Raw genomic sequence first — 12,737 nt, forward strand, 5'->3', positions numbered from 1 at the left:
TGTGCACAACGTGCAGGTTTGTTATATATGTATACATGTGCCATGTTGGCGTGCTGCACCCATTAACTCGTCATTTACATTAGGTATATCTCCTAATGCTATCCCTTCCCCCTCCCCCTACCCCACAACAGGCCCTGGTGTGTGATGTTCCCCTTCCTGTGTCCAAGTGTTCTCATTGTTCAATTCCCACCTATGAGTGAGAACATGCGGTGTTTGGTTTTCGGTCCTTGCGATAGTTTGCTGAGAATGATGGTTTCCAGCTTCATCCATGTCCCTACAAAGGACATGAACTCATCCTTTTTTATGGCTGCATAGTATTCCATGGTGTATATGTGCCACATTTTCTTAATCCAGTCTATCATTGATGGACATTTGGGTTGGTTATATGTGCCACATTTTCTTAATCCAGTCTATCATTGATGGACATTTGGGTTGGTTCCAACTCTTTGCTATTGTGAATAGTGCTGCAGTAAACACATGTGTGCATGTGTCTTTACAGCAGCATGATTTATAATCCTTTGGGTATATACCCAGTAATGGAATGGCTGGGTCAAATGGTATTTCTAGTTCTAGATCCTTGAGGAATTGTCACACTGTCTTCCACAAGGCTTGCCAGTATTTTATTGAGGATTTTTGCATCAATGTTCATCAGGGATATTGGCCTGAATTTTTCGTGTGTGTATGTGTCTCTCTGCAGCAACTCCATGAAAAAGTGGGCAAAGGATATGAACAGACACTTCTCAAAAGAGGACATTTATGTGGCCAACGAACATGTGAAAAACTTATCACTGATCATTAGAGAAATGCAAATCAAAACCACAATGAGATACCATCTCATGCCAGTAAGAATGGCGATTATTAAAAAGTCAAGAAACAATAGACACTGGCAAGGCTGTGGAGAAATAGGAACACTTTTTCACTGTTGGTGGGAATGTAAACTAGCTTAACCATTGTGGAAGACAGTGTGGCAATTCCTCAAGGATCTGGAACCAGAAATATCATTTGACCCAGCAATCCCATTACTGAGTATATACCCAAAGGCATATAAATCAGTCTACTATAAAGACACATGCACACGTATGTTTATTGCAGCACTATTTACAATAGCAAATACATGGAACCAACCCAAATGCCCATCAATGCTTGACTAGATAAAGAAAATGTGGTACATATACACCATGGAATACTATGCAGCCATAAAAACAAATGAGATCATGTCCTTTGCAGGGACATGGATAAAGCTGGAAGCCATCATCCTCAGCAAACTAACACAGGAACAGAAAACCAAACACTGTATGTTCTCACTCCTAAGTGGGAGTTGAACAATGAGAACACATGGACACAGGGAGGGGAGCAACACACACTGGGGCCCATGGGAGTTGGGGTAAGGGGAAGGAACCTAGATGATTGGTCAATAGATGCAGCAAACCACCATGGCACACATATACCTATGTAACAAACCTGTGCATTCTGCACATGTATCCCAGAACTTAAAGTGTAAAAAAAAAAAAAAAAAAGTTTTAAGTTAGTTCACTCAGATGACTAGTCAAGTTAAAAAACTTTAGCTGAACTATTTATTTGAGTGAGTTGTGTGTTTGATTAGGTTAATTGGCAAGAGTTTTGCAGTTAAAGTTACTGAGGGCATGTCTTGATATTTTAGGGCTTTGTGTTTAAACCACTATTTGAGATCCTTGAAGAGAGGTTAAAAGACATGGACGATAGACAAAGGTCCAATATATGTCTAAAATGAATTTCTAATGGAAGTACTAGAGAGAATGGGGGCAACTAATGTTTAAAGAGATAATGAATTTTTTTTCAGAATTGATGAATGATAGGAGTCTTGAAATTCAAAAAGCAGAAGTCCTAAGTAGAATGAGTAAAAATAAGTCTGCTTCTAGATATATCATAGTAAAATTGCAGAGCACCAAAAACAAAGAAAAGCTCTTAAAATTAACTTGCTCAAGATCATAAAGCTAGTTAGTAGTGAAGTCAGTATTCAAAACCAGTGTTTTTAATCACTACTAGTACCAGATCATCTAGTTACAAGCTCTAATTTACAGATGAGGTAAATTGAGGCCAAGAGATGACAGAGATTTGTTTTTGGAGTTTATGGTAGTAGGTCTTGAAGTTATACTGGTTTCTTTACCTCAGATTTAGGAAAATCCCCATTGTGAGTGGTAAAAGGAGCCACGCTGTACCTTGGAAGCAATAATTCATGGATTGTAGACTGTTGTTTCCAGAATGATCAGCAGACACTGCAGAACATAGCTAACAAAAATGTCCAACACTTATGTAGTGCTTACTATGTGACATTAACCCAGTTAATTTTTATGTCAACTCGATGAGTTAGATAATGGTTTTATCACAGTCTTTTAGATGGGAAACTAAGGCACTCAGAGGAGGAAAGTAATTTGCCACATTCACAAAGCTAGTAAGCAGAAGAGCCAAGATTTACACCCTAGGCAGCCTGGCTGCTAAGTGTTTAACCTCTGCACTACACTTCTGCTAGCGCAAACAAAATAAACCATGTGAAGTCCGAAACTGTGTCTGTCTTGTTCACTGCTGTATCCCTAGGACCCAGTATAATGCTTGGCACATAATAAATACTCAATAAATATTTATTACATTAATTAAGTAATAAATAAGTGAATAAATTTGATTTGTGATGCATATTCAGTGTGGCTGTGTGGACTGAGCTGTTCCATTACCAGCTAGCTACTTAGTAATAGTGAAATTTCTTGCAAATGGGACCAATTTGCACTTGGGCAATTAGAGCTGTGCCTAACTACCCTTTGCTCACATCATCAGTTTTACTCTGCAGCGTTGGAGATCTACTAAAGTGAATCTCCTGGTTCTGAATCCCAGCTGAACCCTAGATGCCACCTGCTGACTTGTGATTGTTTGGAGCCTGAGGCATCAGGACCCTGGGTGGAGAGAGTCCAAGTTATGATTTAAAAATATGTATCTGTACCACAGAGTCAACATTAGGCAGTTGGAAACTATTCACATCCTGTGTATTCTCTGTCGGGGTAGGGAGACTGACTGATCATGTGATCACAGAGCACACAGATTATTAGCAGGATAAAATAATCAACGTGCTTAAAACATAAAAGCTTCTGAGGGGCAATTGGAAGCCATCTGTCTCTTAGCTCTGAGACCAAACTCAAGGCTAGTGTTAGGCCTCTTGTGCGTTACAGTTTCATTTTACTCTTAATTCAAACCAGATTCCTATTAAAACAGACTCCTAATAAAGCTTAACAGCCTAAGTGGGTAATCACTCTCTTAAAAATGAAATCTCACTGCCTCCACTCTGGGGCCCTTATATGGCATTATACAATTTTTAAAGTTTTAAGCGAGTAAGTTTCCATTGAAAAGATGGCAGAGATTTACTTGTCTATCTTAGTCTTCAGAGTACATAGCTATATTTACAATGGAATCATTGGTATTCTCAGTTTGATGATGCAACTTAGTAGAAGTAATGTGTCATTCACTGCTTAATATGATTATATCTATTCAGGAACTTTGATCTGAGCACTATACTTAAACTGATGGGTTTATTCAGTAAAGTAATTAGTAAAAGACTGATTTAATAATGCAGCTGACTTTGTTCATCACCTCTACACTGAACAAACCCGTTGTTTTCTTGAATCGTTTGCCCCTACCATTTGGTTTTGAACTCTGTAGTTATGTTCCCAATAAAACCAGGCTACAAGTTGGTCAAACCAGTTGCTTATATAATGCAAACATCTGAATGACTATGGGCATGACTTCCAAAAACATTGGCGTTCTGTTGTCCTCTCTTGATCAGAAATAGAGAGATTTGGTCATTCAATTATGATAAAAAAAGGCAATGAAAGTGTAAATTATTAACAGAATGTTGTCAACACATACTATTTTCCTCATTACAATGTGACTATTTGTCAAGGGTATTGTTACCTGGGAAATCACTGATATTGGAGGCAAATTGGTAATACACTCATCTTTTTCTAAATTAGAAGACTTCAACTAGGCTTGAACATCATTAGTAAATGCTCCTTTTCCTCTGAATAAACCCTTTAATTTACATCCATCATCAAACATTTCCTAAGACAAAAGCTGGTGATCTTTTGATTTCAGGCACTATTCTCGTTAATAATTGTCATTAACTGAATAGAGCTGGATCTACTCTCTTTTCTCTGTATTTCTCTTACCAGAACATGAGTATTCTGCTTTCTTAGGTATATAACTAAAAGATGGATAAATCAAAGAGGTAGAAGAATTATCTTTGATTGAAGGAGGTGGAGGTGCTATAAATATATGTCTAGACACCCGCTTTTTAACTTCCATCTCTGCATCATTAAAAAATGTATTAATGAAGGCCCTGTTCACATATCTATTATCAATTCTAATTATTTGTGTGTTTGAATCAAGCTCTCCTGCTTTCATTAGTGTCATTAACGCCTGTCAGCAAATTATAATGTGGGAGAATCTCACAAATTTATATGCATTCCCAGAGTGGAGACCCAACAACAGTCAGTATTCTTGCGTGACAGCAGCTGTAACAAATGGCCATCCTTCCCAGGAGAAGTGTAAACAGGTCACTAATTAATGCATTTACCATTAGACTCTGTTTAGTTTTCAGTCATAGCATGTCATTCATTATGTTGGGACACCAAGTACAATGTCGTTATGGAAATGAGGTATTTGTACATTCTCCTTAGATCCACGTGACAGATTGAGTTATCTACCTGTTTTTCTCTCAGCACTGTCCCAGATATCAGAGAGTATATGAATGACCTTGGAGAAGGTCCTACTTTATTACCAGGCTTCTAGTGTAAATGGCATAATGGGTTGGCAGTTTATTTAAATACATGCAATGAAAATCAGCTCTTGGTGAGGGATAAAGTTGGGGAAAAAATAAGAGGATTAAGAGGAAAAAGGGAAAATAAATTCTAAATGTTAGGAGTTGTGCTATAATGTCAGGAAATTGAAATCAAAATTAGAAGTGGAGTGGTACAATGAGAAGTTCATTGCTTCCAAAAGACTGAAAAGTGGACTTTGATGGTCAAGCTCCTTCCCCTATATCCACAAAATGGTCAACAGCTCCCCAAGAAAGATATAGTTGATACAAACTTTTTTTTTCTTCCAGCTGGCAATTCTAAATTCCCTAAATCCTTAGATTAAAGCTTCAAATAAAGAATGGGGCATCAAAGAAGACTAGTCATGCCTTATTTGTTAACTGTATATATTATGTTATATGTTGATTACCAATAGCAGTTCTTATCATAGCTCATCCATTCATTTACTTAATAAACACTTAATGAGTAACACTCTGGGCCAGGTTATATGTTTTGGATACAGAGATGAAAATGATACAGACTTACCCTTCAAGAAACTTAGGAGACAGACAAACTGACAATACAGTGTGGTTATTATAAGTGAGATAAGTACTATGATAATTGTATGCCCGGGATGCTGTGGAAGTATAAAGGATGAATTCTTCATGGTAAGCATAGGGAGGGTTTCACAGAAGAGGTAACATTTAAACTGAGTCTTAAAGGAAAAGTAGGAATTTTTAGAAGAGGAAGGGAGGGGACAGGTATGTTAGGTTGAGGAAATAGGATGTGCAAAGGTAAAAGCACATTAAACAATGTACTATATTTACAGAATGGTAACAAATTAAAGGTGGCTGGAACATTGTTTGCATAGGGGATAGACTATGAGAAGGAGCAATGAGAGATGGTTGTATGAGAAGTAGATGAGGACCAAACAGAGTAGAGTTTTATATGCCATGCTGAGAGGGTTTGTACTATATATTATGAAGGAAGTAAAGGCTTAATAGAAGCATGATGTAGCCAAGTTGCTTTTTCTTTTCTTTTTTTCTTTTTTTTTTTTTTAAAGAAATTAATCTTGTGACACTGTGGAAGATGAACTGGAATGGGGAGATTGGAGACTGGGAGAGTGAACAGGAGCTTGATAAAGCAGTCTAATCAAGTGATAATTTTTCAAAGTCAGATCAGGATTAATAACTCTCAGGATCATAGGCCTTTTAGTAGACCTTCCTTCCTGGAAGAGCTACCTTTCCTAGGGTCATGAAAGAAACTTCTTTTTCTTTTTTTTAACTTCTAAGTTTAGGGTACACCTGTAGGTTTGTTACATAGGTAAACTTGTGTCATGGGGGTTTGTTGTTATTATGAAGGAAGTAAAGACAATAGAAGCATGACATAGCCAGTTTGCTTTTTCTTTTCTTAAATGTTATTTCATCACTCAGGTATTAAGCCTATTACCCATTAGTTATTTTTCCTGACCCTCTCCCTCTTCGCACCATCCACCCTCTGATAGGCCCCAGTGTGTGTTGTTCTCCTCTTTGTGTCCATGTATTCTCATAATTTGGCTCCCACTTATAAGTTTACTGCACTTATCAACCCATCACCTAGGTATTAAGCTCCACATGCATTAGCTATTTATCACGATGCTCTCCCTCTCCTCACCTCCATAACAGGCCCTGGTGTGTGTTGTTCCCCTCCTTGTGTCCATGTGTTCTCATTGTTCAGCTCTCACTTGTGAGTGAGAACATGCAGGGTTTTCTGTTCCTGTTTAGGTTGCTAAAGATAATGGCCTCCAGCTCCATCTATGTCCCTGTAAAGGACATGATCTTGTTCTGTATTATTATTGTTGGTTATTATTATTATACTTTAAGTTCTGGGATACATGTACAGAACATGCAAGTTTGTTACATAGGTATACATGTGCCATGGTGATTTGCTGCACCCATCAACCCGTCATCTACACTGGGTATTTCTCCTAATGCTATCCCTCCCCTAGCCCCCACTCCCCAACAGGCCCTAGTGGTTGATGTTCCCATTCCTTAGTCCATGTGTTCTCATTGTTCAACTCTCACTTATGAGTGAGAACATGCAGTGTTTGGTTTTCTGTTCCTGTGTTAGTTTGCTGAGAATGATGGTTTCCAGCTTCATCCATGTCCCTGCAAAGGACATGAACTCAACCTTTTTTATGGCTGCATAGTATTCCATGGTGTATATGTGCCACATTTTCATTATCCAGTCTATCACTGATGGGCATTTGGGTTGGTTCCAAGACTTTGCTATTGTGAATAGTGCTGCAATAAACATATGTGTGCATGTGTCTTTATAGTAGAATGATTTATAATCCTTTTGGTATATACCCAGTAATGGGTTTGCTGGGTCAAATGGTATTTCAGGTTCTAAATCCTTGAGGAATTGCCACACTGTCTTCCACAAGGGTTGAACTAATTTACATTCCCACCAACAGTGTAAAAGCATTTCTATATCTCTAGATCTTCTCCAGCATCTGTTGTTTCCTGAATTTTTAATGATCGCCATTCTAACTGTCATGAGATGGTATCTCATTATGGTTTTGAGTTGCATTTCTCTAATGACCAGTGATGATGAGCTTTTTTTTCATATGCTTGTTGGCCGCATAAATGTCTTCTTTTGAGAAATGTGTGTTCATTTCTTTTGCCCACTTTTTGATGGGGTTGTTTTTTCTTCTACATTTGTTTAAATTCCTTGTAGATTTTGAATGTTAGCCCTTTGTTAGATGGGTAGATTGCAAAAATTTTCTCACGTTCTGTAGGTTGCCTGTTCACTGTGATGATAGTTTCTTTTGCTGTGCAGAAGCTCTTTAGTTTAATTAGATCCCATTTGTCAATTTTGACTTTTGTTGCCATTGCTTTTGGTGTTTTAGTCATGAAGTCTTTGCCCATGCCTATGTCCTGAATGGTATTGCCTAGGTTTTCTTCTAGGGTTTTTATGGTTTTAGGTCTACATTTAAGTCTTTAATCTGTCTTGAGTTAATTTTTGTATAAGGTGTAAGGAAAGGATCCAGTTTCAGTTTTCTGCATATGGCTAGCTAGTTTTCCCAACACCATTTGTTAAATAGGGAATCCTTTCCCCATTGCTTGTTTTTTGTCAGGTTTACCAAGATCAGATGATTGTAGATGTGTGGTGTTAATTCTGAGGCCTCTGTTCTGTTCCATTGGTCTATATATCTGTTTTGGTACCAGTACCATGCTTTTTTGGTTACTGTAGCCTTGTAGTAGTATAGTTTGAAGTCAGGTAGCGTGACGCCTCCAGCTTTTTTCCTTTTATGTAGGATTGTCTTGGCTATATGGGCTCTTTTTTGGTTCCAGATGAAGTTTAAAGTAGTTTTTTAAATTCTGTGAAGAAAGTCCATGGTAGCTTGATGAGGAAATGGGTAGTATGGCCATTTTCACGATATTGATTCTTCCTATCCGTGAGCATGCAATGTTTTTCCATTTGTTTGTGTCCTCTCTTATTTCTTTGAGCAGTGGTTTATAGTTCTCCTTGAAGAGATCCTTCACATCCCTTGTAAATTGTATTCCTAGGTATTTTATTCTCTTTGTAGCAATTGTGAACGGGAGTTCACTCATGTTTTGGCTCTCTCTCTGTTTGTCTATTATTGGTATATAGGAATGCTTGTGATTTTTGCACACTGATTTTGTATCCTGAGACTTTGCTGAAGTTGCTTATCACCTTAAGGAGATTTTAGGATAAGACCTTGGGGTTTTCTAAATATACAATCATGTTATCTGCAAACAGAGACAATTTGACTTCCTCTCTTCCTATTTGAATACCCTTTATTGCTTTCTGTTGCCTGATTGCCCTGGCCAGAACTTCAATATCATGTTGAATAAAAGTGGTGAGAGAGGGCATCATTGTCTTGTGCCAGTTTTCAAAGGGAATGCTTCCAGCTTTTGCCCATTCAGTATGATATTGGCTGTGGGTTTGTCATAAATAGCTCTTATTATTTTGAGATACGTTCCATTAATAGCTAGTTTATTTAGAGTTTTTAGTATGAAGGGCTGTTGAATTTTGTTGAAGGCCTTTTCTGCATCTATTGAGATAATCATGTGGTTTTTGTCATTGGTTTTGTTTATGTGATGGATTACATTTATTGATTTGCATGTGTTGAACCAGCCTTACATCCCAGGGATGAAGCCAACTTGATCGTGGTGGATAAGCTTTTTGATGTGCTGCTGGATTTGATTTGCCCGTATTTTATTGAGGATTTTCGTGTCAATGTTCATTAGGAATATTGGCCTGAAAGTTTCTTTTTTTGTTGTGTCTCTGCCAGGTTTTCACATCAGGATTATGCTGGCCTCATAAAATGAGTTAGGGAGGATTCCCTCTTTTTCTATTGATTGGAATAGTTTCAGAAGGAAGGGTACCAGCTCCTCTTTGTACCTGTGGTAGAGTTCGGCTGTGAATCCGTCTGGTCCTGGACTTTTTTTGGTTGGTAGGCTACTAATTATTGCCTCAATTTCAGAGCCTGTTATTGGTCTATTCAGGGACTCAAGTTCTTCCTGGTTTACTCTTGGGAGAAAGTATGTGTCCAGGAATTTATCCATTTCTTCTAGATTTTCTAGTTTATTTGCATAGAGGTGTTCATAGTATTCTTTCATGGCAGTTTGTATTTCTGTGGGATCAGTGGCGATATGCCCTTTATCATTTTTTACTGTGTCTATTTGATTCTTCTCTGTTTTCTTCTTTATTAGTCTGGCTAGTGGTCTACCTGTTTTGTTAATCTTTTAAAAAAACCAGCTCCTGGATTCACTGATTGTTTGAAGGGTTTTTCATGTCTGTATCTCATTCAGTTCTGCTCTGATCTTAATTATTTCTTTTGAATTTGTTTGCTCTTGCTTCTCTAGTTTTTTTTAATTGTGATGTTAGGTTGTCAAGTTTAGATCTATCTGGCTTTCTCCTGAGGGCATTTAGTACTATAAATTTCCCTCTACACACTGCTTTAAATGTGTCCTGGAGATCCTTCTACTTTGTGTCTTTGTTCTCATTGGTTTCAAAGAACTTATTTATTTCTGCCTTAATTTCGTTATTTACAAGTAGTCATTCAGGAGCAGGTTGTTCAGTTTCCATGTAGTTGTGCAGTTTTGAGTGAGTTTCTTAATCCTGAGTTCTAATTTGATTGCACTGTGGTCTGAGAGACTGTTTTTTATGATTTCCATTGTTTTGCATTTGCTGAGGAGTGTTTTACCTTCAATTATGTGGTCAATTTTAGAATAAGCGTGATGTGGTGCTAAGAAGAATGTATATTCTGTTGATTTGGAGTGAAGAGTTCTGTAGATGTCTATTAGGTCTGTTTGGTCCAGAGCTGAGTTCAAGTCCTGAATATCCTTGTTAATTTTCTGTCCTGTTGATCTGTCTAATATTGACAGTGGAGTGTTAAAGTCTCCCAATTTTATTGTGTGGGAGTCTAAGTCTCTTTGTAGGTCTCTAAGAGCTTGCTTTATGAATCTGGGTGCTCATGTATTGGGTGCATATATATTTAGGATAGTTAGCTCTTGTTGCATTGATCCCTTTACCATTATGTAATTCCCTTCTTTGTCTTTTTTGATCTTTGTTGGTTTAAAGTCTGTTTATCAGAGACTAGGATTGCAACTCCTGCTTTTTTTCACTTTCCATTTGCTTGGTGAATATTCTTCCATCCCTTTTCTTTGAGCCTATGTGTGTCTGAAAGTGAGATGGGTCTCCTGAATACAGCACACCAATGGGTCTTGACTCTTTATCCAATTTGCCAGTCTGTGTCTTTTGATTGGGGGATTTAGCCCATTTACATTTAAGGTTAATATTGTTATGTGTGAATTTGATCCTGTCATTATGATGCTAGCTGGTTATTTTGCCCATTAGTTGATGTGGTGTCTTCATATTGTTGAGGGTCTTTAAAATTTGGTGTTTTTGCAGTGGCTGTTAACAGTTTTTCCTTTCCATATTTAGTGCTTCCTTCAGGAGCTCTTGCAAGGTAGGCCTGGTGGTGACAAAATCTCTCAGCATTTGCTTGTCTATAAAGGATTTTATTTCTCCTTCAATTATGAAGCTTAGTTTGGCTGGATATGAAATTCTGGGCTGAAAATTCTTTTCTTTAAGAATTTTGAATATTGGCCCCCACTGTCTTCTGGCTTGTAGGTTTTCTGCAGAGAGATCTGCTGTTAGTTTGATGGGCTTCCCTTTGTGAGTAACCTGACCTTTCTCTCTGGCTGCCCTTAACATTTTTTCCTTCATTTCAACCTTTGTGTTCCTGACGATTATGTGTCTTGGGGTTGCTCTTCTCGAGGAGTATCTTTGTGGTGTTCTCTGTATTTCCTGAATTTGGATGTTGGTCGGTCTTGCTGGGTTGGGGAAGTTCTCCTGGATAATATCCTGAAGAGTGTTTTCCAACTTGGTTCCATTCTCCCCATCGGTTTCAAGTACACCAATCAAACGTAGGTTTGTTTTTTTCGCATAGTCCTATATTTCTTGGAGGCTTTGTTCATTCCTTGTCATTCTTTTTCCGCTAATCTTGTCTTCACACTTTATTTCATTAAGTTGGTCTTCAATCTCTGATATCCTTTCTTCCACTTGATCAATTCAGCTATTGACACTTGTGTATGCTTCACAAAGTTCTTGTGCTGTGTTTTCCCACTCCACCAGGTCATTTATGTTCTTCTCTAAACTGGTTATTCTAGTTAGCAATTCCTGTAACCTTTTATCAAGGTTCTTAGCTTCCTTCTCACCTAATGCTGCCAACATGGTGTTCAGGTGCTTCGTGGAGGTTGGCCGGGTGGCCTACATCTCCTTTGGATCTCATGCCAGAAAATTGGTTGCGATTGCAGATGTTATTGATCAGAACAGGGCTTTGGTTGATGGACCTTGCACTCAAGTGAGGAGACAGGCCATGCCTTTCAAGTGCATGCAGCTCACTGATTTCATCCTCAAGTTTTCACATGGTGCCCTCTAGAAGTATGTCCGACAAGCCTGGCAGAAGGCAGACATCAATACAAAATGGGCAGCCACACGATGGGCCAAGAAGATTGAAGCCAGAGAAAGGAAAGCCTAGATGACAGATTTTGATCACTTTAAAGTTATGAAGGCAAAGAAAATGAGGAACAGAATAATCAAGAATGAAGTTAAGAAGCTTCAAAAGGCAGCTCTCCTGAAAGCTTCTCCCAAAAAAGCACCCTGGTACTAAGGGTACTGCTGCTGCTGCTACAGCTGCTGCAGCTGCTGCTAAAGTTCCAGCAAAAGAGATGACTACCGCGAGTAAAAAGGCTCCAGCCCAGAAGATTCTTGCCCAGAAAGCCACAGGCCAGAAGGCTGCGCCTGCTCCAAAAGCTCAGAAGGGTCAGAAAGCTCCAGCCCAGAAAGCACCTGCTCCAAAGGCATCTGGCAAGAAAGCATAAGTGGCAATCAAAAAAAGTAATAAAGGTTCTTTTTGACATAAAAAAAAAAAAAAGGGTTCTTAGCTTCCTTGCATTGGGTTAGAACATGCTCCTTTAGCTCGGAGGAGTTTGTTATTACCCACCTTCTGAAGCCTACTTCTGTCAATTTGTCAAACTCATTCTCCATCCAGTTTTGCTCCCTTGCTGGCAGGGAGTTGTGATCCTTTGGAGGAGAAGAGGCATTCTGGTTTTTGGAATTTTCAGCCTTTTGTGCTGTTTTTTCATCTTCATGGATTTATATACCTTTGGTCTTTGATGTTGGTGACCTTTGGATGGGTTTTTTGAGTGGACATCCTTTTTGTTGATGTTAATTTTATTTCATTCTGTTTGTTAGTTTTCCTTATACCAGTCAGTCCCCTCTGCTGCAGGTCTGCTGGAGTTTGCTGGAGGTCCACTCCAGATGCTGTTTGCCTGGGTATCACCATCAGAGGCTGCAGAACAGCAAAGATTGCTGACTGTGTCTTCCTCTGGAAGCTTTGTCCCA

The 12,737-nt window shown here is 38.5% G+C and overlaps 1 pseudogene; it reads left to right on the top strand.

Annotated features, from left to right (window-relative positions):
• Window positions 1-11,562: 11,562 nt before the first annotated feature.
• LOC102122028 (large ribosomal subunit protein eL14 pseudogene) lies at window positions 11,563-12,267 on the top strand (annotated as a pseudogene).
• The last annotated feature ends 470 nt before the right edge of the window (window positions 12,268-12,737 follow it).

This window comes from Macaca fascicularis, chromosome X (assembly GCF_037993035.2).
Source record: "Macaca fascicularis isolate 582-1 chromosome X, T2T-MFA8v1.1".
Lineage (NCBI taxonomy): Eukaryota > Metazoa > Chordata > Mammalia > Primates > Cercopithecidae > Macaca > Macaca fascicularis.